Below are 27,684 nucleotides of genomic sequence, written 5' to 3'. Positions count from 1 at the left end.
CCAAAATATCGTCTACACGTGCCAAAGGAAATTTATCGGCAATTAACTTTTTATTCACAGCCCTAAATTCAACGCACATTCTATACGATTTTTGGCCATTTAGGTCTTTTTTCGGTACCAAAATCAAGGGACTGTTATAATTCGAACAACTATTTTCGATCAAACTGTTTTCTAATAATTTATTAACTTGTTTATTTATTTCTTCGCGTTGAGAATACGGTAGGCGATAATTTTTAATGTATACTGGCGTCGTATCGTTTAGTCTTAGTTTCTGTTCATAAAAATTTTTGATTGTCATATTATCATTGTCTAGCGCAAAAATATCGGAATATTGTAAACATAAGTTAATAAGCTTATTTTTAGCATAATTAGGTATTTGTTTTTCTAAAATGCTTTTAAGTTCTTTAATACGACTATCTTGTTTTACTGGGTTATTGATTTTATAAACGTTATAATTAGAAAGTTTTTCGGTTTGAATGTTGTTGTTTACGTATTTTACGCTATTTGTGGTGTTTATTACTTTAATGATCGGATTACTAGTATCAACTATACATTTCGCTGTGAAAACACCGTCAGAAATCTATTGAGAATCCACGAAAAGTGGTTCTGAGTCTTTTTCCAAGGCGAAAATTCTATAGACTTCGCAACGAGGCGGTATAACAAATGTATCGCTTTCCATTCCGTGAAGGATGGGAAGTGCGATCTTGCATAGCTGATATCGCATTTATTTGTTTTAAGGAAATCCTTACCAAGTATTCCATATGATGGAATGTTGAAATCATTGTCTACCACGTGCAACGTATGTTTGATATAAAAATTTGAAAAGTGTAAGTTGGTTGTAAAAGTACCTAATGTAGAGACTGTATCTGTAGTTACTCCAGTAATATAAATTGTATCATTGCTATTAATTGACAAATTTTTATTAAGAGAAGAAATTTTAATTAACGAAATGTCGGCTTGTGTATCGACTAGAAATGTACAAAATTTGTTAGAGCCAGTAATATTTATTTGTATAAAATCGGAATAATTCAAGTTAAGACAATAAACATTTTTAGAAGAAAAACTGTGAGCTGAATTAGTTAGTAATTTGTCTCGTCCTCCCTCAGTGTTCGCTCCTGAGGGTCTTTCCTGTTTAAAGCCCGGAAGCTTGCATTTCTACCTCTATTATTGGAAGTATTAGAACCGTTATTATTGCTAGTGCGACTATTGTTGCTATTATTATTATTATTGGGCTGATTCTGATTTCCGCCGCCGGAACGGAAATTTTGCCTTTGATTGCCGCGATTGAAGTTGTTGCCATAGTTACTGTTACTAAAAGATGGTCTATTTTGGCTATAATTGTTAAAGTTACGACTTTGATTTTGAAAATTTCGACCTCGGTAATTACTTTGAAAACTTCTAAAATTGTTATTGTTCCGAGCTCTAAATGCTAGAACTTGACGTTATTTTATTTCATTTGATTGTTCTACAATCAGTTTAGCTACTAGGTCCTTGGAATCAGAAAAATTGGTTGAAGCAAGGATTGATTTGACTAAACTGGTTTTTGCGTTCAATCGGCAAACGTTAACTGTTTGCTCGATGGCCATTTCATGGGCTTTGGTCTGAGTAATCCCTTCGATAATGAGCGAACGCTCTAAAGCATCAGACAATTCCTCGACGCGTTTTGCAAAATCGGTGTAATTATTGTTATTAACTTGCAAAGCTGCAATTTTTTCGGCCACAACTTTGAAGTTTTCGGGTTTTATACGGTTACGTAGTGCTATTTTTATATCGTTAACTGAAAGTACTTGAGTTGGTATCGCTTCTCGAGCTTTACCATCGAGTTTGGATTTAATATATGAAATACAAATGTCAGTTAAATTTTCGTCGACAAATTGTTCGATTAACTCAATTTTAGTAATGAAAGATTCGAGACCTAGGGGCTCACCGCTATAATTTTCACGCATAATACCAGCACATATGCCGATAAATGTCCTTTTTTCTTCAGGAGTCGCCATATTTGTATCGGAATTAGGAGGATTTGAAATATTTGTTTCGGGCAATTCCTCAAATCCGTGAAATTCTCCGGACAAAGAAAGTCTAACAACAAGGTTTTTGATTGTACTGGGCGAATATGTGGTTGAGCCTTCGGAAACTGGGCTTTTAAAATCGAGATTTTCGGAATCGGAACTTTCGGAATAAAATTTTTGGAATTTTCGGAATCTGAGTCTTGTTCTGAAATTCTGGGAACTACTTTTTGGTTTCTAAGGAACATGTGTAGTAGGAAGCAAAGAAGAAATATTTAAACTGATTAAAGTCGAATTTGTAGAAATTGCTTACGAAAATTTAACAGAAATTGAAATTGAATTGAATGTTGATGTGAAATTGAAAGAATTATCCGGCAATTTAATGAAAGACTGAATATTTAATGATATATTGAAGTAATTTAGTTTAAATTGATTTCAAAGGAATTATTATATTTTGGTAAAAGGACTTGGCTGTTGATAACGGACGCACCGCTTTATTAAAAAGATCTCAATGTGTTTGTGCTTTTACGGACGCATCGTTTTTATTAAAATTGTATGGTTTTATTTTTATAGATACGGGCGCACCGCATCTTTTCAAATTTGTAATACGAATATCCTCGGACGCACCGGGATTAAAAAAATTTCGTTGGTTTTGTACGGAACCACCGTTTACGCAAAAAAAAATCTTTTTGGTTAATTACGGAAGCACCGCTTTATGCAAAAAAAAAAAATTATTTTTAATTTTTTTTGTATTGTTTTTGATGAAGCCCACTGTAGGGCAGAGTGGGACTAAAATTAGAAAAAAAAAACGTTTATTGAGTTTTGGCAATTGTTTTAATAATCAAAACGTTGAAGCAATGCAATTATGGAAAAAAAAATTTTTTTGTCCGACCCTGTCCCACAGTGCCTACCTATAATCCTACACATATAAAAATATGTATGAATATAATACAAGAAAAATTTTTTTTTGTAATAAGTATTGTGAGTAATTTAATTTAATTAATTTAATTTTTATTTGTATTTTGCAATGAGTTTGCAAAAATAATATTTGAAAATTTAAGAGAAAAAAAGATATGAGTATAATATAAAATATGTTACATTTTAATGAGTATGAAGAATTAGTGTCAAAAATGAAATTGTGAATATAATATAAAATGCGTTTTCATTTTATTGAAGAAAATTGAAAAATATTACGCTAATTTTAATAATGGAAAATGCACACCATACCCGTTACTGCTTGGCTCGATTTACCGCTTGCTGTACCTGTTGTTCTACTGCTGCGCTTTGTGTTCTGCTACTGCGTGTACTGTACTGCTGATGCTGCTGCTTTTGGATGGCGTCACTTATTTTTTCCGCTATTCAGGTCGTACGGTGGTTGGCCGTTATTGATGTGGCGTGGCTAGTGCCGTTTGTTTTTTCAACAAGAATTTGGTACAGTTTTACAGAACTTTAGTTTTTGTTGTTTTAAGTGTAAATGTTAAATTATGTATTATTTCTGCTGCCGTTTGGTTTCTTTTATTATTAGTAAAAACAATTTCTTATTATTTCCGTTTTTTAATTATTTTTTGTATTATACGTGTCTATATGTTCTTTACATGTCTTTTAAATTATGATAATTTTTCATTAGCCACTGTCATACACCACCAACACTGCCTTTCCTTGTAAATTTTAATAATTTTTCGTTGTTGATTTAAATGTTCGTATTTTTTTTGTAATTTTTTTTGATTTTATATTTTTTTTTGTAGAGATTTTTTTTTAAATGTTTTGTAATTTTTTTGTAATGGTTTTTTAAATTTTTGTATTTTTTGTAATTTTTAGAGTTTCCGAAAGAACGTTTTTTTGTAGTTTTTCAAATTTTTTGAATTTTTTTTAGTGTTTGAAAGAATATCTTTTGTGTATTTTGTAGAATTTAAAGATTCTTTTTTGTAAAAATTTTTCTGAATTTTATAATTTTTTTTGCAATTTTTTTTTTGTGTAGTTTTTAGTTTTTAAAAATTTTTTTTTTTGTAGGGTTTTTGCATTTTTATATATTTTTTTGTAGGGTTTTTATGTTTTGTATTTTTTTTGTTTTTTTTTTTTGTGGTTTTGTAAATTAAATTTTAATTCAAGAAAAAATTTTTGTAATATTGATTCTTTTTTTTTATTTTTGTTTAAATCATTTTTTTTTGGGGATTTTAAATTTTTAGGTTTTTTTCTTTTTGATTTTTCGTGCCTCTTCGCCACTATGGCCGCCATGCCGAGGCCCGGCGTCACGGTCGCCATTTAAGGTGTCCATCGTAGACACCAAAAATATGTTCTTCACACACGCACACTTACTTGGTTTCCTTTTTTTAAATACATGTTTGTTGAAAATTTGGTTTAAAGTTTAATTGTTTTTTTATTTACAATAGTTCGTTCGACACACGTTTCAGTCTCTTAGTTTTTTAGTTTTACATCACTCTCATTTTAGTTTCTAGACACTACTTCTTACTTTTTATTTTCATGTCCTAATTTGCCGGTTGTCTATCTACACTGAATATGTACCCACGCTGCGGTGCCATTTTTCCCTATCGCTGAATGCTATTGCCACTGCTGAGTACAATTGGCATTGCTGTTCAGCAACAGCTGACGGCGATGCCACTTGCACGCAGGGGTGTGTTTTGTTGCGTAAAGGCGGGTAACGCAGTGCGGTTATACTCTTGAATTCTCGGAACAATTGCGGCTGCGTGCTCACCAAAATGTAGATCCTGATCAAACGTCACACCCAAGATTTTGGGGTGTAGGACAGTCGGTAGCGTAGTGCCATCGACGTGGATGTTCAAAATGGTCGACATTTGGGGCGTCCATGTTGTAAATAAGGTCGCGGAAGATTTAGTCGGTGATAATGCTAGGTTTTGCCAGGCGAAAAAACTGGAGAGATCAGGGAGGTAGCCGTTTATTTTATTGCATAGCGCATCGATCTTTGGGCTGGGCCTGTGGCCATTATTGTGCAGTCATCGACGTAGGAAACGATTGTGACTCCTTCCGGTGGTGAAGGTAGCTTAGATATGTAGAAATTAAACAAAAGTGGGGATAGGACACCACCCTGTGGCACCCCTTGTTTAATTCTCCTTGGTTTTGATGTTTCGTTTCTAAACTGCACCGATGCCTACCGACCACCCAGATAATTTGCGGTCCACCTTTTAAGACATGGGGGAAGGGTAGACCATTCCAGGTCCTGCACTAACGAGCCATGGTTGACCGTATCGAAAGCTTTTGATAGGTCTAGCGCTACGAGTACTGTTCTATGGTGGGGGTATTGATTTAAACCGCAATTTATCTGGGTGCTAATGGCATTTAGCGCGGTGGTAGTGCTATGGAGTTTTCTGAAGCCATGCTGATGAGGGGCTAGCTGCAAATTTGCTTGGAAATAAGGGAGCAAAATGGCTTCAAGCGTCTTTGCCACTGGCGATAGGAGAGATATCGGACGATACGACTCACCTATGTTAGCTGGTTTCCCAGGCTTTAGTAGCGGGACCACCTTGGCCATTTTCCATTTCTCAGGTATGACAAAGGTGGAAAGAGGCAGATTGAAGACATGCGCTAAATATTTGAAACCCTCTTTCCCTAGGCTTTTAAGCATCGGCATGGCTATGCCGTCTGGGCCCACTGCTTTGGATGGTTTAGCACGACCAATGGCGTCCTCAACCTCTTTAGCGGTGATGGTGGTTGGTGACGCGCTGAATTTGTGTTTATGTGCGTATCTATTGGCTCTCCGTCTATCTTTGTCGACCGTAGGATGCATTATATATTGTCGGCAGAAAGCGCTCGCGCATTTTTTCGCGTCCGACAGCACTTTGTCGCCAAAGGCGATGGAAACTTTGTCTTTGTGCTTAGTCGGATTCGATAGGGACTTTACGGTGGACCAAAGTTTACCAACACCGGTAGAGAGGTTACAACCTCTTAGGTGCTCCTCCCATTTCGCCCGCTTGTGTTCATCCACAAGCAATCTGATGCGTTGGTTTATATCCCTTATTTGGGGGTCGCATGGATCAAGCTGTCTTATAAGGTCACGTTCTCTCGCTAAGTTTGCGGCCTCCGCCGGGAAGTGGGGCCGGATTTCGGGAATTCTCCCGGCGGGAATGAAATGTGCCGAGGCGGATTTAATGACCTTACGGAAGGCACGCTCCCCTTGGCGGGCATCAGTCGGGATAGGGAGGGCAGCAAAGCGGCTGTCTGTAAAGGATTTATATTCTTCCCACTTTCCTTTTTTGAAGTTTATGAAAGTGCGTTTTTCAGTGACGATGAAGTCGGCGGTACGCTCAAGCGAAATAAGTATGGGCAGGTGGTCGGATGCCAATGTTACCATCGGCTGCCAGTTGACGCAGTGTACGAGTTCTGCGCTCACGATTGAGATATCTGGCGAGCTGTGACAGTTTCCTACCATACGTGTGGGGGCGTCTCCGTTTATTGTGAAGAACTTCGTGTCTTCTATTTGATCCGCCAACATCTCACCCCTACTGTCCGCCCGCAAGTTTGAATGCCATAGATCATGATGGGCATTGAAATCACCTAAGATAATGCGATTGTTGCCAGTGAGTAAGGCCCTGATATTAGGGCGGTATCCACTGGGGCAACAGGTGGCAGGAGGGATGTAGATGTTGACGATTTCTAGGTTTGCATCGCCTGACCGGACAGATAGGCCTTGACGTTCTAAGACATTGTCCCTGCGGTCGATGGCAGGATCAAATATATAATATTGCACAGAGTGGTGTATGATAAACGCGAGACCGCCTCCATTTCCGCTCTCGCGGTCTTTCCTGTGGACGTTATACCCAGAGCAGGTCTGCAATGCAGATCTTGCTGTGAGTTTGGTCTCTTGAATCGCAGCAATGCGGATGTTGTGCCGCTTCATGAAATCGACTATCTCCGGATGATTTGGGTTTGCGACCTGGCAACATGGCGCGATGAAACCCGTCGGGGGGTTGCCGTCGCGGAGACCAGAACATCTAGGAAAGTGGCACCACCCAAGGCAGGAGCTGCATTGGTCGGATGTCGCAAACCTATATATTCTGTGCTGGCAGACGGTGCAAACGGAGGTAGGGACTAAGAGTCTGTTTCCCTGACCTGCACGATTGCTTAGATTTTACCTCATGCGACGATGCTTTCTTTGCTCTGTAACACAGCAATTATTTCCACATGCTCTATTTTATTTACGCTACGACGAGACGACTTTTTTCTAAACGTGCGCGCAACTTTATACAGTACGACGACTTGACTCAGTTGTATTAATCTCTTTTAATTTATTCACTAAAGCTCTCTGGGCACATAACCTTTTAAATGTTTTAGAAGTCCTTTTGACCGAACCAATTAAGTGAATAAATAAGATAAACGCACAAAAGAAAACACATATAATTAACAGTTGAACAATTCGCTTTTATGGAAAGAAAATTTTATTGAAGTGCTTCTTCTTTAAACGTCACATTTCAACTGTAGTTAACGAAGGTAAAAATAGAAAAAAAGAATACAGAAAAAAGGGTTGCCATCTTTGTTTCGACAATGGATAATTCCAATATAATGCCCATCACTATCTATGGCATTCAAACTTGCAGGCGGACAGTAGGGGTGAGATGTTGGCGGATCAGATAGAAGAGACGACGTTCTGCACTTCCCAAGGCCGTCCGTTCTATGTACCGGAGCGACTCAGGATTTTTCCTGACCAAGGACTGCCAATTTAGTGTAACCCCATTTAATTTGTTGCGTCCCTCCCACAAATTGTCATCCTCCCAGCAGCTCCTTGCAGCGGGACTGCTCCATATTCTCTTGCTGCGGGAAGGTATCTAACCCAATCCGGGTCCGTCTCCTGACCCTAGTCCTGAGAAATGGTTTTGCTGCATCTGCCGGAAAAGAATCTTTCTATTATTATTATTATTATTTATTTATTATTACGGCGTTTTAAGTCTAAAACTTAGATTATTACAAATTATAAATATATTTTAATAATAGGATTTCTAGCGCTTGGGGTGTCGGAATGCATGAGATTCCGATCAGCACGGGAACTGGTGGTTTTTAGGACGGTCATCCTCTTGTCAGTGTGTCTCGTGTAAGGGATGGTTGCATCGGACAGGTTGTTCTGGCCTAGACCCCAAAACCAGGCGTCCAAGTAACTTCTATAAATCTTTTGTGGCTCCTTGCTGTTCACGTCCTAGGACGTCCCGTAGTCTGCGACGTCTCCCCCTATGCACTTCAGAATTCTGCAGTTAAACTGTAATGGATTAACTGGGAAGATCACGGAGATAGTAAACTGTAATGGATTAACTGGGATGATCACGGAGATAGTAGACTTCCTGAAGCGGCACAACATCCGCATTGCTGCGATTCAAGAGACTAAACTCACAGCAAGATCTGCATTGCAGACCTGTTCTGGGTATAATGTCCACAGAAAAGATCGCGAGAGCGGAAATGGAGGCGGCCTCGCGTTTATCATACACCACACTGTGCAATATCATACATTTGATCCCGACATCGACCGCAGGGACAGTGTCTTAGAACGTCAAGGATTATCTGTCCGGTCGGGCGATGCAAATCTAGAAATCATCAACATCTACATCCCTCCTGTCACCTGTTGCCCCAATGGATACCGCCCTGATATCAGGGCCTTACTCACTGACAACAATCGCATTATCTTAGGTGATTTCAATGCCCATCATGATCTATGGCATTCAAACTTGCGGGCGGACAGTAGGGGTGAGATGTTGGCGGATCAAATAGAAGAAACGACGTTCTTCACAATAAACGGAGACGCCCCCACACGTATGGTAGGAAGCTGTCACAGCCCGCCAGATATCTCAATCGTGAGCGCAGAACTCGTAAACTGCGTCAACTGGCAGCCGATGGTAACATTGGCATCCGACCACCTGCCCATAATTATTTCGCTTAAGCGTACCGCCGACTTCATCGTCACTGAAAAACGGACTTTGAAAACTTCAAAAAAGGAAAGTGGGAAGAATATAAATCCTTTACAGACAGCCGCTTTGCTGCCCTCCCTATCCCGACTGATGCCCGCCAAGGGGAGCGTGCCTTCCGTAAGGTCATTAAATCCGCCTCGGCACATTTCATTCCCGCCGGGAGAATTCCCGAAATCTGGCCCCACTTCCCGGCGGAGGCCGCAAGTTTAGCGGGAGAACGTGACCTTATAAGACAGCTCGATCCCGGCGACCCCCAAATAAGGGATATAAACCAACGCATCAGATTGCTTGTGGATGAACACAAGCGGGCAAAATGGGAGGAGCACCTAAGCGGTTGTAACCTCTCTGCCGGTGTAGGTAAACTCTGGTCCACTGTAAAGTCCCTATCGAATCCGTCTAAGCACAATGACAAAGTTTCCATCGCCTTTGGCGACAAAGTGCTGTCGGATGCGAAAAAATGCGCGAGCGCTTTCTGCCGAAAATACATAATGCATTCTACGGTCGACAAAAATAGACGGAGGGCCAACAGACACGCACGTAACATAAGTTCAGCGCGTCACCAATTACCATCACCGCCAAAGAGGTTGAGGATGCCATCGGTCATGCTAAACCATCCAAAGCAGTGGGCCCAGACGGCATAGCCATGCCGATGCTTAAAAGCCTTAGGAAAGAGGGTTTCAAATATTTAGCACATGTCTTCAACCTGTCTCTTTCCACCTTTGTCATACCCGAAAAATGGAAAATGGCCAAGGTGGTCCCGCTACTAAAGCCTGGGAAACCAGCTAACATAGGAGAGTCATATCGCCCGATTTCTCTCCTATCGCCAGTAGCCACGACGCTTGAATCCATTTTGCTCCCCTACTTCAAAGCACATTTGCAGCTAGCCTGTCATCAGCATGATTTTAGAAAACTCCATAGCACTACCACCGCGCTAAATGCAATTATCACCCAGATAAATTGTGGTTTAAATCAGAAGCCCCACCATAGAACAGTACCCGTAGCGCTAGACCTATCAAAAGCGGTGACCCTGATGGCATAGCCATGCAGATGCTTAAAAGCCTAGGAAATGAGGGTCTTAAATACTTAGCACATGTCTTCAAACTGTCTCTTTCCACCTTTGTCATTCCTGAAAAATGGAAAATGGCCAAGGTGGTCCCGCTACTAAAGCCTGGGAAACCAGCTAACATAGGAGAGTCATATCGCCCGATATCTCTCCTATCGCCAGTAGCTAAGACGCTTGAAGCCATTTTACAGCCACATTCCAAGGCAAATTTGCCACTAGCCTCTCATCAGCATGGCTTTAGAAACCTACACAGCACTACCACCGCGCTAAATGCCATTACCACCTAGATAAATTGCGGTTTAAATCAAAACCCCCACCATCAACCAGTACTCCTTGCGCTAGACCCATCAAAAGCTTTTGATACGGTCAACCATGGCACGTTACTGCAAGACATGGAAGGGTCTACCCTTCCCCCAAGTCTTAAAAGGTGGACCGCAAATTATCTGGGTGGACGGCAGGCATCGGTGCAATTTCGAAACGAAACTTCTAAACCAAGGAGAGTTAAACAAAGGGTGCCACAGGGTGGTGTCCTATCCCCACTTTTGTTTAACTTCTACATATCAAAGCTACCTTCACCACCAGAAGGACTTACTATAGTTACTTATTTCGTTCGAGCATACCGCCGACTTAATCGTAACAGAAAAATGCACTTTCATAAACTTTAAAAAAGGAAAGTGGGACGAATACAAATCTTTTAGAGACAACCTCTTTGCTGCCCTCCCTATCCCGACTGATGTCCGCCAAGGGGAGCCTGCTTTCCGCAAGGTCATTGAGTCCGCCTCGGCACGTTTCATTCCCGACGGGAGAATTTGCGAAATTCGGTCTCACTTCCCGGCGGAGGCCGCACGTTTAGCGAGAAGACGTGACCTTGTAAGATAGCTTGATCCCGGCGACCCCCAAATAAGGGACATAAACCAACGCATCAGATTGCTTGTGGATGAACACAAGCGGGCGAAATGGGAGCACCTAAGCGGTTGTAACCTCTCTGCCGATGTAGGTAAACTTTTGTCCACTGTAAAGTCCCAATCGAATCCGGCTGGGCACAATGACAAAGTTTCCATCGCCTTTGGCGACGAAGTGCTGTCGGATGCGAAAAAATGCGCGAGCGCTTTCTGCCGACAATACAAAATGCATTCTACGGTCGACAAAAATAGACGGAGGGCCAACAGACACGCACGTAACATAAGTTCAGCGCGTCACCAATTACCATCACCGCCAAAGAGGTTGAGGATGCCATCGGTCATGCTAAACCATCCAAAGCAGTGGGCCCAGACGGCATAGCCATGCTGATGCTTAAAAGCTTAGGGAAAGAGGGTTTCAAATATTTAGCACATGTCTTCAACCTGTCTCTTTCCACCTTTGTCATACCCGAAAAATGGAAAATGGTCAAGGTGGTCCCGGTACTAAAGCCTGGGAAACCAGCTAACATAGGAGAGTCATATCGCCCGATTTCTCTCCTATCGCCAGTAGCCAAGAAGCTTGAATCAATTTTGCTCCCCTACTTCAAAGCAAATTTGCAGCTAGCCTGTCATCAGCATGACTTTAGAAAACTCCATAGCATTACCACCGCGCTAAATGCCATTAGCACCACGAACGGCTGACATGTTGAAGACTTTATACTGGTTAAGTGTGAAACAAAAGATTTTTTTCCACTCCATGAAATTCATATTTAATATTAAACATGGAAATGTACCTGATTATTTAAACAAAAATATAGCATTAGTTGAGCAAACTCACAACATAAATACGAGGAGCAAACATAATTTCAAATTGCCGTTTTTTAGAACTGAAATTGATCAACAGAACATTTTCTACAAGGGTCTGAAAAGTTACAATGAACTGCCTATGGATATAAAAAGTCGCAACCAAATAACAATATTTAAAACAAAATTATATGAATATTGTAAAACCTTAGCTATAAGATAAAAAACTGTAATATTTTCAAATTTACGAATTAGGCTTCTGGCCGTAATAAATAAATAATCTAATCTAATCTAATTGTGGTTTAAATCAGAAGCCCCACCATAGAACAGTACTCGTAGCGCTAGACCTATCAAAAGCTTTTGATACGGTCAACCATGGCACGTTACTGCAAGACTTGGAAGGGTCTACCCTTCCCCCATGTCTTAAAAGGTGGACCGCAAATTATTTGGGTGGTCGGCAGGAATGGGTGCAATCAAATTGCTTGTGGATGAACACAAACGGGCGAAATGGAAGCTGTAACCTCTCTGCCGGTGTGGGTAAGCTTTGGTCCACCGTAAAGTCCCTATCGAATCCGTCTAAGCACAACGATAAAATTTTCATCGCCTTTGGCGATAAAGTGCTGTCGGATGCGAAAAAATGCGCGGGCGCCTTTTGCCGACAATATATAATGCATTCTACGGTTGACAAAGCTAGACGGCCAATTACCATCACCGCCAAAGATGTTGAGGATGCCATCGGTCAAGCTAAACCACCTAAAGCGGTGACCCTGATGGCATAGCCATGCAGATGCTTAAAAGCCTAAGAAATGAGGGTCTTAAATACTTAGCACATGTATTCAACCTGTCTCTTTGCACCTTTGTCATTCCCGAAAAATGGAAAATGGCCAAGGTGGTCCGGCTACTAAAGCCTGGGAAACCAGCTAACATAGGAGTCATATCGCCCGATATCTCTCCTATCGCCAGTACCCCCATTTCAAGGCAAATTTGCCACTAGCCTCTCATCAGCATGGCTTTAGAAAACTACACAGCACTACCACCGCGCTAAATGCCATTACCACCCAGATAAATTGCGGTTTAAATCAAAACCCCCACCATCAAACAGTACTCCTTGCGCTAGACCCTTCGAAAGCTTTTGATACGGTCAACCATGGCACGTTACTGCAAGACATGGAAGTGTCTACCCTTCCCCCAAGGTTTAAAAGGTGAACCGCAAGTTATCTGGGTGGACGGCAGGCATCGGTGCAATTTCGAAACGAAACAACTAAACCAAGAAGAGTTAAACAAAGGGTTCCACAGGGTGGTGTCCTATCCCCACTTTTGTTTAACTTCTACATATCAAAGCTACCTTCACCACCAGAAGGACTTACTATCGTTACTTATTTCGTTCGAGCGTACCGCCGACTTCATCGTAACAGAAAAACGCACTTTCATAAACTTTAAAAAAGGAAAGTGAGACGAATACAAATCTTTTAGAGACAACCTCTTTGCTGCCCTCCCTATCCCGACTGATGCCCGCCAAGGGGAGCGTGCTTTCCGCAAGGTCATTGAATCCGCCTCGGCACGTTTCATTCCCGCCGGGAGAATTTGCGAAATTCGGCCTCACTTCCCGGCGGAGGCCGCAAGTTTAGCGGGAGAACGTGACCTTGTAAGATAGCTTGATCCCGGCGACCCCCAAATAAGGGACATAAACCAACGCATCAGATTGCTTGTGGATGAACACAAGCGGGCGAAATGGGAGGAGCACCCAAGCGGTTGTAACCTCTCTGCCGGTATAGGTAAACTTTGGTCCACTGTAAAGTCCCAATCGAATCCGGCTGGGCACAATGACAAAGTTTCCATCGCCTTTGGCGACAAAGTGCTGTCGGATGCGAAAAAATGCGCGAGCGCTTTCTGCCGACAATACATAATGCATTCTACGGTCGACAAAAATAGACGGAGAGCCAACATACACGCACGTAACATAACCATGGTACGTTACTGCATTAGACTTGGAAGGGTCTACCCTTCCGCATGTCTTAAAAGGTGGACCGCAAATTATCTGGGTGGTCGGCAGCGTGCCACGCGTTCCTTATATGGTCGCCAAGCCTAAAAACTACCCACTCGAAGAAGCTACAGGCCTGTCAAAATACTGCGCTCAGAACCGCCACGGACTGTCTTCTTATGTCCCCAGAAACCAATCAACATAATGAGGCGAGAATACTCCCCATCAGGGAGAGAAATGAGATGCTAACCAAACAGTTCCTGTTGAAAACCCAGAAACCTGGGCATCCCAACAGACATCTGATTGATGAGCCAACACAGCCTAGGGACTTAAGGAGTTATCTCCGTAAGCGTTTTGAGGAAATACGGCACTTGAGAACTCAGCCGTATGAAGCTAAAAAACACAAGCAGGTCCTTGGTGAACTCCACAAACAGGCGTCGGTCCCCCAGCGGGTTAGGGGGGGTCAGAATATACCCGCGGTAGGTATGCCTGTCGTAAGAGGCGACTAAAATACCAGATTAAAGGGGCTGTGTAGCGCAACCCTGCAGGTTGCCAGCGCAACATATAGCTTCTCCAAACCCAATTGTCAACCTCACCTATCCGCGGCGAATCCTGTTTCACTAACAGACGAGGCTCTGGCGACGCTAAGCTCCTTATGGAACTTGGGGTTCGGGAGGGAGGGGATGGCCTGAAGGTTTAATGTGGCCACATAAATCGTTCCCGAGATGGTCGGGCCGGCACCTTAATGGTGCTGTGGTGCCGGAGCGTACCGGATCTGTATCCGGCAAAGGACCATCACAACGATAACACTCCCCAAAGCCTTCGGGGAGCAACCTTATCGCTACAACAACAACAACAACAACAACAGCGTCGGACCGTTATGCCGGGAATTGCCCGGTGAATCCAGTACTCAGGGAACAGTACCCAAAACATGCGGAAAAGGAACGCATACTCCCCAGGGAAACGCGAGTCTCTCTGGCTCAGCTTCGTTCTGGACCCTTTAACAGGTTAAACTCTTACCTATCCAAAATCAACCCCGACATACAAAATGTATGCCCCCCATGCAATGTGTCCCAACATGACACCAACCATCTTTTAGTTGTAATGTGGAACCAACGCCCCTAGCACGCCTTTCATAATGGTCCACCCCTGTCGAAACAGCAAGTTTTCTTGGACTCCCGTTAGAGGATATTGATGACAATTTTTGATCGGTCGCAGCTATTAGGTGGGGCGAAACATTGCTACAACTACAACAACAACACCAACACCAACAACAACAACAGTTGTATGGCCTACTTAGCGGTTAGGGGGTTAGAATAAACCGGCGGTATGGATCTAGGCGGTGGGAGTGCGGGATGGCCTAGAAAGTCGCATGTGGCCATAACAAATTGTTCCCGAGATGTTGTCGTTGTTGTTGTAGGAATGCTCGCCCCACCTAATAGCCGCGACCGATCACAAATTGTCATCAATATCCTCTAACGGGAGTCCAAGGAAACTTGCCGTTTCAACAGGGGTGGACCATAAGGAAAGGGGTGTTAGAGGCGTTGGTTCCACATTACAATTGAAGAGATGGTTGGTGTCATGTGGGGACACATTGCAAGCGGGGCATACATTTTGTATGTCGGGGTTGATTCTGGATAGGTAAGAGTTTAACCTGTTACAGTATCCAGAACGAAGTTGAGCGAGAGTGACACGCGTTTCCCTGGGGAGTATGCGTTCCTCTTCCGCAAGTTTTGGATAATTTTCGTTAAGTACTGGATTCACCGGGAAATTCCCGGCATAAAGGTCCGACGCCTGTTTATGGAGTTCACCAAGGACCTGCTTGTGTTTTTTCACTTCATACGGCTGGGTTCTCAGGTGCCGTATTTCCTCAAAATGCTTACGGAGATGACTCCTTAAGCCCCTAGGCGGTGCTGGTTCATCAATCAGATGTCTGTTGGGATGCCCAGGTTTCTGGGTATTCAACAGGAACTGTTTGGTCAGCATCTCATTTCTCTCCCTGATGGGGAGTATTCTCGCCTCATTATGTTGATTGGTTTCTGGGGACATAAGAAGACAGCCCGTGGCGATTCTGAGAGCAGTATTTTGGCAGGCCTGCAGTTTCTTCCAGTGGGTGATTTTTAGGCTTGGCGACCATATGGGTGACGCGTAGCACGTAATCGGCTGGCTAATTGCTTTGTATGTAGTCATGAGCGTTTCTTTATCTTTTCCCCAAGTACTGCCAGCGAGGGATTTGAGGATTTTGTTACGGCTCTGAAGTCTCGGAACAATTGCGGCTGCGTGCTCACCAAAATGTAGATCCTGATCAAACGTCACACCCAAGATTTTGGGGTGTCGGACAGTCGGTAGCGTAGTGCCATCGACGTGGATGTTCAAAATGGTCGACATTTGGGGCGTCCATGTTGTAAATAATGTCGCGGAAGATTTAGTCGGTGATAATGCCAGGTTTCGCGAGGCGAAAAAAATGGAGAGATCAGGGAGGTAGCCGTTTATTTTATTGCATAGCGCATCGATCTTTGGGCCTGGGCCTGTGGGCATTATTGTGCAGTCATCGGCGTAGGAAACGATTGTGACTCCTTTCGGTGGTGAAGGTAGCTTAGATATGTAGAAATTAAACAAAAGTGGGGATAGGACACCACCCTGTGGCACCCCCTGTTTAATTCTCCTTGGTTTTGATGTTTCGTTTCTAAATTGCACCGATGCCTGCAGACCACCCAGATAATTTGCGGGCCACCTTTTAAGACATGGGGGAAGGGTAGACCCTTCCAGGTCCTGCAGTAACGAGCCATGGTTGACCGTATCAAAAGCTTTTGATAGGTATAGCGCTACGAGTACTGTTCTATGGTGGGGGTATTGATTTAAACCGCAATTTATCTGGGTGCTAATGGCATTCAGCGCGGTGGTAGTGCTATGGAGTTTTCTGAAGCCATGCTGATGAGGGGCTAGCTGCAAATTTGCTTAGAAATAAGGGAGCAAAATGGCTTCAAGCGTCTTTGCCACTGGCGATAGGATAGATATCGGACGATACGACTCACCTATGTTAGCTGGTTTCCCAGGCTTTAGTAGCGGGACCACCTTGGCCATTTTCCATTTCTCAGGTATGACTGTAGTGTTCTTATAATCTTTATTTAACTTTGTATTTTAGTTACTTTGAACTTTTTAATTTTTAAATGTATTATCAATATTTTAAGTTTCAATATTGATTTTCAATATTAAAAAATTTTCATTATTGTGAAAAATAAAAAAATAATAAAATATAGTATAAAGTTTAAAACGTGGTTTCAATCACCACACTGGCGATCTTGCTTTAGTGATAAAGTGAACTTTTGTGAAAATTTAAAAAAAAAAGACAAATATGTGCGAATTGTAATAAAATCATAACAGATAACGAACAAAAAAAAAAGTAAATTGTGCAAAGTGAGAAGAATCTCTCAAACAAAGAATAATTAACAAAACAACAGGCATTCATTCCAGTTTACATCGGTCAAAAAAGCATACACGCCGAATTCGAAATAGCTTAAACAAAAGCAAAAACCAAAAACAAATATTTAATCAACAAAATATGAATATTTTGGTGAAACACTCGGACACGTACAACTGAACAATTACGCCTTTATCAGCCATAGCATCCAAGAAAATATTACAATCAATACGAAACGAATTTCGTATATCGTTACCCGAACGTTTACCTCACATAGAACCAATATCTAATGCAGAAAGTTTCATTAATTTCAACTCAGTACAAAGATTTGTAACATCGTACGAATTTCCATCAAGACCGTATATCCGGATTGAACGTGTATCAACAAGAATTTGTAGAATAATGTGCAGTTTTTCAAGCTGATCCAAATCACTACTTCGGTTGCTCTTATTAGATGCGATGTTAAATAACAACAAAACAAAAATTAACTCATCAATATTGTATCATCCAACTATATTGAGGACACGCAATCTCAACAAAGCCATTGCATAAACACAACTGTTATTTTTGAGTTCCATGATTGAGCAGCTAAAACATCAAAAGCCATTGCATTAACAGCAACAAACTGCATATTCACAGCAAGTATTTTGGTGAACAGTTATATTTATATTATATGTGTTTATGTATGTATACTAATATATAGATATATTATTATTATTGTAAACTCTCTTTATAGAATTACTAGTTTATTTTACTGTTTTGTTAGTTAACTCTCTTTTCATTTAATACATTATGATTCGTTCACCACAACATAATACGCAAACATCTACATTTACTAACAATTTAAACGACACTTTGATAGATTTATCACATGACACTTCTCAACAACAAATTACAAATCCATATGCAAATGTTACTCAAAATGAAATTTTGTCAGTTTCAGTAAAACTTCCACAATTTTGGACTAATTGTCCGGAAGCATGGTTTATTCATGCCGAAACACAATTTAGTACTAAAAACATTACACAAGAAAACACTAAATACGAACACATCATTACAGCACTTCCGCAGGAAGTGATAATAACTATTTTGGATTTTATCCAAAATCCCCCCATTAATAACAAATTTACTGAACTTAAAAAAGTGTTGATAGAAAGACACTCACTTAGCGAAAATTCTAAACTTGATAAAATTTTAAACGATTCTGAGATGGGTGATCGTAAGCCATCAGAATTTTATCGCTCATTAATTATATTAGCCGGATCAAATTTTAGCGAAAATATTTTAAAGAAAATTTGGATGCGTAAACTTCCTAAAAATTTGAGTATGATTTTAGCTAGTTCGAGTTCTAATAATATTACCGAATTAACAAAATTAGCAGATAATATTTGGGAAGTTATAAACAAAAATGAAGTATTTTCGGTTAATAATTTTTCGGATACAAAAGCACAAAATTCTGTTGTTGAAAACTTAGTTAAAACCACCTCTTTGGTGAGTGAAAATTTTCAGAAACTTTCTTTGGAGTTAGGTGAAATTAAAACAGAAATGTATCGGAATCAATCTAGGTCGCGTTCCAATTCTAGGAACAATTTTAGAAATTCTTTTAGGCGTCGTTCTAACTCGCGTAATAATCCAAATTGGTTGTGTAGATTTCACTACAAATTTGGAAATAATGCTAGAAGTTGTGAACATCCTTGTTCTTATAACAAAAAACAAAGGCTCAACAAACTAAATTCTTCCGTTGTTGCAGCGACGAACAACGGAAACTTAGAATTTTCGACGCGTCGCTTATTTATTTTTGATAGAGAAAACAAACAAAATTTTTTAATTGATAGTGGAGCAGAAATTTCGGTATTACCCGCGTCTAAATTTCCTCATACGAAATGTTCAGACATAATTCTCACTGCAGCTAATGGCTCAACAATTGCCACTTACGGGAAAAGGCTTTTAAACGTCAATTTGGGTTTAAGACGTGAATTTCCGTTTACATTTTTGATTGCAGATATAGCCAAGCCAATAATTGGCGCTGATTTTCTTTGTAAATATGGTCTTCTTATAGACATTAAACATAAACGTTTAGTAGATCCATTAACAAATCTCTCAGTTAATACAGTATCCTACTTTTGTGATATTCCATTACCGAAATTATTTGTGGTTGACAATAAATTTACAAAATTATTAAAAGAGTTTCCGTCACTTATTTCTGAACCAGATTATACTAAACCTGTTAAACATACAACAGTACATCGACTTGTAACAGAAGGTAATCTTCCATTTTCTAAGCCCAGGCGCTTAGATCCGGTAAAATACAAAGTCGCGAAAACGGAGTTTGATTTCTTAGTTAAAACAGGCATTTGTCGGCCTTCAAATTCTTCAGTAGCATCACCACTTCACCTTGTACCTAAAAAAGAGTTGAATGATTGGCGTCCATGTGGTGATTTTAGAAGATTGAATATTGTAACTGTTCCCGATCGTTATCCCTTACCTCACATTCAAGATTTTATTATGAACCTTCATAATAAAAATATATTTTCAAAATTAGATTTAGTTAGGGCATATCACCAAATTCCTATGGCTGAAGAAGATATTTATAAAACTGCTATTACAACTCCTTTCGGTATGTTTGAATTCATGAGAATGCCTTTCGGACTTAGAAATTCTGCACAAACCTTTCAACGATTCATAAATGAGGTAGTAGGTGACTTAGATTTTGTATATGCTTACATCGACGACTTACTTATTGCAAGTACAGACGAAGAACAACATTTAAAAGATTTACGTATCCTTTTTCAACGCCTTACGGAGTACGGTTTAAACATTAAACCAAGTAAATGTACTTTTGGTGTAACGAATATAGATTTTTTAGGACATAACATTTCTGGAACAGGTATTCGACCTTCCGATGAAAAGGTATCAGCTATTCGCAATTTCGAACGTCCAAAATCAGTTAAGCAGGCACAGAAATTTATTGGTATGGTAAATTATTATCATAGATACATTCCAAAACTAGCAGAATTTACAAACGAAATTTATGATCTAATTAACAAAGTAAATAAGAAACGTGACAAAACTTTGGTATGGGATGAGAATTCGAATGAAGCTTTTGAATGCATTAAAGATAAATTTGCATCTACGATATTGTTAAATCATTTTAACAAAGATGCTAAATTATCTTTAACAGTAGATGCATCTAACACAGCGATTGGGGGCGTTATACAACAAAATTACAATAATAAAATTGAGCCCATTGCATTCTTTTCTAAAAAACTTTCTCCAACTGAAATTAAGTATAGTGTTTTTGATAGAGAATTATTGGCGATTTATTTAAATATAAAACATTTTAGATATCTTTTGGAAGGACGACAATTTACAGTTTATACGGACCATAAACCTTTGACTACCGCTTTAAATTCAAAAACAGAACGAAGTCCTAGACAAACAAGACACTTGGAATTTATAGCACAATTTACTGATGACATACAATACATTAAAGGAGAATCCAATGTTGTAGCAGATACGCTATCTAGAGCTTTTGAGGTTAATGCAATATATAATACAGAACTGAATTTTAAAATTTTACAAACTGAACAACAAAAAGATGATGACTTAAATCAACTTGTATCTGATTCTCAATATCTAAATTTAAAGTTAATTAATATTCCCATTTTAAATTGTAATATTTGGTGTGAAATTTCAGAAGAAACTCCTAGGCCATTTGTACCGAGTAATTTGCGAAAGAGAGTATTTGATATTTTACATGGAATAGCACATCCGGGTACAAGAGCTACACGACGGCTCATAGTTAAAAAATATTATTTCATTTCATTTCATTCATTTCAAAAATCCCCTATTGTCAAAATTCAAATTCCCAAAAATAGATTTGAACACATTCATTTAGATATAGTTGGACCATTACCTATTTCAAAAGGACATCGTTATATTTTAACGATTATTGAAAGATTTACCCGTTGGCCTGAGGCATATGCATTAAAAGATATTTCAGCATCTACAATTGCAAATAAGTTTTTTAGAGAATATATTTCTCGGTTTGGAGTTCCGTTAAAGATAACAACTGATCAAGGTAGCCAATTTACATCGAAATTGTTTTCAGAGTTAACTAAATTACTTGGTAGTCACCAAATTACAACATCCGCATATCACCCTCAAGGAAATGGTATGGTTGAAAGGTTTCATAGACAACTAAAGACTACTATAATAGCTAGAGAGGACACAAATAATTGGTATGACGAGTTACCTGTAATATTACTTGGTTTGAGATCTATTTACAAAGAAGATATTTCGGCTACACCAGCGGAAATGGTTTTCGGTCAGAATTTACGTTTGCCAGGGGAACTTGTTGTGCCATCAGCTAAAAATTTCTCATCAACTGAAGTTTTAAGTAATTTACGTGAACATTTTCAAAATGTTAGATCAAATTTAAGTCATCATAAAGATGCTGATACTGGAATTTATGTTCCAAAAGATCTTCAAACTTGTAAATTTGCATTCGTTCGAGTCATTAATAAACATTCATTACAACAACCATATGAAGGACATTACAAAATTGTGGAAAAAGACCAAAAATGTTTTAAACTTGAAATAGATAATAATATTAAAACTATTCCTATTGATAGATTAAAACCTGCAATAATTGAGACAACAGACACAAACAACACCAAGAATTTACATAAAAAGAGAGTTACATTCAATTTGTTTAATGATAAATTTTCTTGAAGGGGGAGTAATGTAGTGTTCTTATAATCTTTATTTAACTTTGTATTTTAGTTAGTTTGAACTTTTTAATTTTTAAATGTATTATCAATATTTTAAGTTTCAATATTGATTTTCAATATTCAAAAATTTTCATTATTGTGAAAAATAAAAAAATAAAATAGACGCATACTTTTAGGCGAATTAATAAAATATAGTATAAAGTTTAAAACGTGGTTTCAATCACCACAATGACAAAGGTGGAAAGAGACAGATTGAAGACATGCGCTAAATATTTGAACCCCTCTTTCCCTATGTTATTAAGCGTCGGCATGGCTATGCCGTCTGGGCCCACTGCTTTGGATGGTTTAGCACGACCAATGGCGTCCTCAACCTCTTTAGCGGTGATGGGGATTGGTGACGCGCTGAATTTGTGTTTATGTGCGCGTCTATTGGCTCTCCGTCTATCTTTGTCGACCGTAGGATGCATTATATATTGTCGGCAGAAAGCGCTCGCGCATTTTTTCGCATCCGACAGCACTTTGTCGCCAAAGGCGATGGAAACTTTGTCTTTGTGCTTAGTCGGATTCGATAGGGACTTTACGGTGGACCAAAGTTTACCAACACCGGTAGAGAGGTTACAACCTCTTAGGTGATCCTCCCATTTCGCCCGCTTGTGTTCATCCACAAGCAATCTGATGCGTTGGTTTATATCCCTTATTTGAAGGGTCGCATGGATCAAGCTGTCTTATAAGGTCACGTTCTCTCGCTAAGTTTGCGGCCTCCGCCGGGAAGTGGGGCCGGATTTCGGGAATTCTCCCAGCGGGAATGAAATGTGCCGAGGCCGATTTAATGACCTTACGGAAGGCACGCTCCCCTTGGCGGGCATCAGTCGGGATAGGGAGGGCAGCTAGGCGGCTGTCTGTAAAGGATTTATATTCTTCCCACTTTCCTTTTTTGAAGTTTATGAAAGTGCGTTTTTCAGTGACGATGAAGTCGGCGTTACGCTCAAGCAAAATAAGTATGGGCAGGTGGTCGGATGCCAATGTTACCATCGGCTGCCAGTTGACGCAGTTTACGAGTTCTGCGCTCACGATTGAGATATCTGGCGAGCTGTGACAGCTTCCTACCATACGTGTGGGGCGTCTCCGTTTATTGTGCAGAACGTCGTTTCTTCTATTTGATCCGCCAACATCTCACCCCTACTGTCCGCCCGCAAGTTTGAATGCCATAAATCATGATGGGCATTGAAATCGCCTAAGATAATACGATTGTTGCCAGTGAGTAAGGCCCTGATATTAGGGAGGTATCCACTGGGGCAACAGGTGGCAGGAGGGATGTAGATGTTGATGATTTCTAGGTTTGCATCGCCTGACCGGACAGATAGGCCTTGACATTGTCCCTGCGGTCGATGCCAGGATCAAATATACAATATTGCACAGAGTGGTGTATGATAAACGCGAGACCGCCTCCATTTCCGCTCTCGCGGTCTTTCCTGTGGACGTTCTACCAAGAGCAGGTCTGCAATGCAGATCTTGCTGTGAGTTTAGTCTCTTGAATCGCAGCAATGCGGATGTTGTGCCGCTTCATGAAATCGACTATCTCCGTAATCTTCCCAGTTAGTCCACTACAGTTTAACTGCAGAATTCTGAAGTGCATGAGGGGAGACGTCGCCACTCTGGGGGTAAGTGACGGGTGACTACGCCTGGGTTGGGGAAGGCCAAGACGCAATTGCTGTTGTGGCCCTAGGACTGGGCGTCCTTGGGCAAGCATTGGGGTACCCGGATGATTTGGGTTTGCGACCTGGCAGCATGGCGCGATGAAACCCATCGGGGGGTTGCCGTCGGGGAGACCAGAACATCTAGGGAAGTGGCACCACCCAAGGCAGGAGCTGCATTGGGCGGATGTCGCAAACATATATATTCTGTGCTGGCAAACGGTGCAAACGGAGGTAGGGACTAAGTCTGTTTCCCTGACCTACACGATTGCTGCCGGAAAAGAGGGGGGGGGGGGGGAGAAGACGGGGGCAGGGGCTGTTGCTCAACATTGCTTCCAACTCTCCAACGAAGATTGTAGTTATGAGTGGTAGCAGCCGTTTGAGTTGTTGGCGCCGTGGGGCGCGAGCAGCAGCGGGTACTTGCTGTGGCTTGCTGAGCAGCGGGGCTGCTGGAAGGTAGTGGGGGGCGCTTAGACGTAGACTACGTGGGCGTGAAAAGCAAGGAGCCACAAAAGATTTATAAAAGTTACGTGGACATCGGGTTTTGGGATCAAGCCCAGAACAACCTGTCCGATGCAACCATCCCTTGCACGAGACACACTGAACAGAGTATGACCGTCCTAAAAAGATTCTTTTCCGGCAGATGCAGCAAAACCATTTCTCAGGACCGGGGTCAGGAGACGGACCCGGATTGGATTCGATGCCTTCCTGGAGTAAGAGAATATGGAGCAGTCCTGCTGCAAGGAGCTGCTGGGAGGATGACAATTTGTGGGAGGGACGAAACAAATTAGATGGGGTCACACTGAAATGACAGTCCTTGGTCGGGAAAAATCCCGAGTCGCTCCGGTACATAGAACCGACTGCCTTGGGAAGCGTTGTTCCCGAGATGGTGGGGCTTGGTACCGGAAGGTATCGGATCTGCATTCGGCGAAGGACCATCAACATTAAACACTCCCGAATGACTTCTGGAAGTATCCTTATCGCTAAAACAAAAACAACAAGTGTTTATGGCCACAAGTGATGCTTTGCATTTTGCGGAAGCCAGTGTAGCCCGTTTCGTTGGTTTTTTAGCCCTGGACGAGTCCAAAACCCGTTTGGAAATTAAAAGTATACCCGCGGTTCTCTGGGCAGACCTAACATTTTAAAGTACCGCTTTCGGATTTGCGCTCCGGTGCACAAATCGCGCCTTTGACACACTGGCAGCGATTTAGTTTAGCACCCCCCAGTTCGGGGTTTCACTTGGTATCAAATGAAAGAGGGAGTTCTCCCGATCACAAATATATATATCTTAAAGTGCGCAAACTTATAATTTAAAAGTTATTTGTTGTTAAAGTTTGCAAATTTCTATACAACTTTTATATGTGTATACGTAAATATATTTTATGGCATTACAAATCTGTGCTGCCACATCTAAAAAACGGAACAAGTGCAGAATCGAAAAAAAACTTCTAAAAACACCTTTCGTTTGATGTATATATATCTTAAACCTTTGTAGTCTTTATTTACCAAAAATTTGAAAAAGCTCTTTTTTGCATTCGTGAACGAGCTGATATTACCTTATATCTCTTATGTTTATTATGTTAGCGGATCCAACACCGGCTGCGCCATGCACAGTAATTCTACGTAGAACACCTTTCTGCATAGGCGGCCTTCGGCCGCGCTTATAAAAAATAACCCTGCGCAGAAGATTGTACTACGCAGAAGGACATCACCTTGGTGGTAGCCACGGTTATACCACACATCCGGACTTGGCATGGCGTAGCCCAGGGTTATTTTATATAAGCGCGGCCGAAGGCCGCCTACGCGGAAGGGCGTTTCAACTTCTCAAAATGAGTAGTAAAAATATATATTTTCCTTTTTCTTTATTACCTGAAAGGTGGTAAGGTAATATTTATATTGGTTTTTTTTTCGTTTATGTGGGAGCACAGCTTTGTAATGTCATCAATAAAAAAAAAAAAATATATATATATATATATGTGCAGGTTGCTACAAAAGCGCGATTGATTTAATAAAAACATTTATAATAAGTAAAAACAATGCAAAAATGAAATGTGAAATATACAAAAATGCAATTTAAGTTTATCGTTGCCAATTTATATAGATATGTATGTGGATTAAGGGTTTTGAAAGATACGTAAATTGTAATTTAAAGTGCTATAGAAATTTGCTAAATTTGCAAACTTTAATAACAAATAACTTTTAAATTATAAGTTTGCGCACTTTAAAATATATATATTTGTAGTCGGGAGAACTCCCTCTTTCATTTGATACCAAGTTTTACCCCGAACTCGGGGGGTGCTATTCTAAAATTTTCCCGCAGTTGTTTCCTGTATAAAATATTACTGTTTTAACTCGGGTAAACTTATAGAAACTCGTATCGTCTAATTTCACTGTGGGAAAAGCACAACCATGCTACAAGGTACTTGATTCACATACGTATGCATACATACTTACAAAAGGAAAACCGATGCTTAGTTCACTAATTCCAAATTTTTGTTCATATTATGAAGTTAGACTACAAATATATATAAAGTAACCTTGTTACCTCCTTTGTTATTTTACCATTAGTAAGCAGAAAATCACTATATATCCTTGGTACTAAATATGCTTGCACTTAAATTATTCCTAAACTTCCTTTAAATTCTTAACTTTCTTCATCGTTGTAAACCAAACTTCACATATGTTCAAGCCGCATGATACTGGTCATATTTTATAATTAGAAGAGCACACAAATGGCAAAAATAACCATAAATTTATACAGAATCTTTTTTGACATTTTTATCCAAATGATTATGTACTACAACACTGCTCGTTACGATTTCTGTGCCCGCCTTCTTTCAATAAATATACACAAAATATGTAGCCTAGCCACATTTAATATATAATTGGGTACCCTTAACGTGAGTCTTCACAGGTATAAGAATCTAACGTGCCTTTAAGCATAGGACAGGGGCCCTATTCGCTAACTGTGAGTTTTAAAGTGTACACAAGAAATTGTGTAACTTTGAAATTCTGATTCTGTAAAGCAAAACTGTGAACAAAAAAACTCACTGATAAAAACTTCGTGAGTTTTCTTGGCAACCAGTGTACACTATTCTGCCATTCAAAACTCATACGCACTGTTGCAGAATGACTTTTTTGTTTTAGTGGCGTTTGATGAATATTTTCTCACTGACATAAGACTTTTACATTCAGAACTCATTCAGCAAAACAATGTGCACAATAATTTACAGAATCGCATGAAAATTTAAAGTGTAAATTGTGTGTGCAAATGAGTTTTCAATGAGTGTACGTTTTTCAGTTTTTCACAGTTACAGAATTGACCCCCAGGTCTACAAGTAGTATATGTCGCAGCACGCACATACACAGCCACGCTCACCTGATAAAATGCTTGTTCTTGTTCGTTTTTTTTGTGGAGTTTGGCACTGTTGTTCTTCTTAGGTCTAAGTGAAGTGTAGTAGCTGCTAACGAAAACTGCGTACAATCGGCACGCACACTTGCCCTGAACCAGGCGCACACGCCATTTCCAAACTTTTATTTATCTTCCTAGTTCTTCTTTATTGAATAATTAAATATTTGGTTAGATTTTAAGTACAGTTGGTTTATTTAAAACTTTATTTCTTTCTACATATTAAGTTATTATAGTTGTGCACTTAGTTTTTAGTTTTTACTTAGAACCTCTAGTTTTTAATTCTATAATAAAACTTTATTTGTTCACTAGGTTCACAAATGGGGTTTCTATTTTACAACTTTTTTCTAGTTACATATTCCGTATGTTGCTTTTTGGATGCGGGTTTAATCTTAGCGAGTGATGCGCTTGCCGGTTTTCTTAAAACTGAAACTGCCGCTAACGCAACTCTGTAGCTAGGCAAATTTTTTTTCCTTACGTTGCTTAACAAAGAAATTAATGATGGCGTCGAGCAACGGCAGTTTCAACCAATCAGAAAGTCTCCGCGGTGCTCGACTCTATCATTTTTAGTGATGCCAAATGCATCTGATGCATGGTTGCATCTTGCACTTTTCCAAAGAGGGAGTTGTCAGCTACAATTTAATTTAATGCAATTTACTATGGCACTACATCATCCCCCTTTAGAAAAGAAGAATTTGGTAAGATTAGTGATTAATCTTGCCACATTCTTCTTTAGGCTTTAATATGT

The 27,684-nt window shown here is 40.3% G+C and overlaps 1 protein-coding gene across 10 annotated transcripts in view; it reads right to left on the bottom strand.

Moving 5' to 3' along the window:
- Positions 1-26,425, bottom strand: part of PlexA (plexin A) — a 739,259-nt gene extending 712,834 nt beyond the window's left edge. For 2 of the 10 annotated variants that reach the window (XR_010947759.1, XR_010947758.1), the window contains exon 1: positions 26,065-26,425. The gene's annotated coding sequence lies outside the window, so the exon portion shown is untranslated. Of the gene's footprint in view, positions 1-3,233; positions 3,869-25,981 lie in introns of those variants that run through there. The other 8 variants (XM_067757876.1, XM_067757873.1, XM_067757870.1 and 5 more) reach the window with 8 other exon arrangements.
- Positions 26,426-27,684: the final 1,259 nt, after the last annotated feature.

This window comes from Eurosta solidaginis, chromosome X (assembly GCF_040869045.1).
Source record: "Eurosta solidaginis isolate ZX-2024a chromosome X, ASM4086904v1, whole genome shotgun sequence".
NCBI lineage: Eukaryota > Metazoa > Arthropoda > Insecta > Diptera > Tephritidae > Eurosta > Eurosta solidaginis.
The sequence above is the reverse complement of the archived record's forward strand: the minus strand, read 5'-3'. Positions and strand labels throughout refer to the sequence as shown.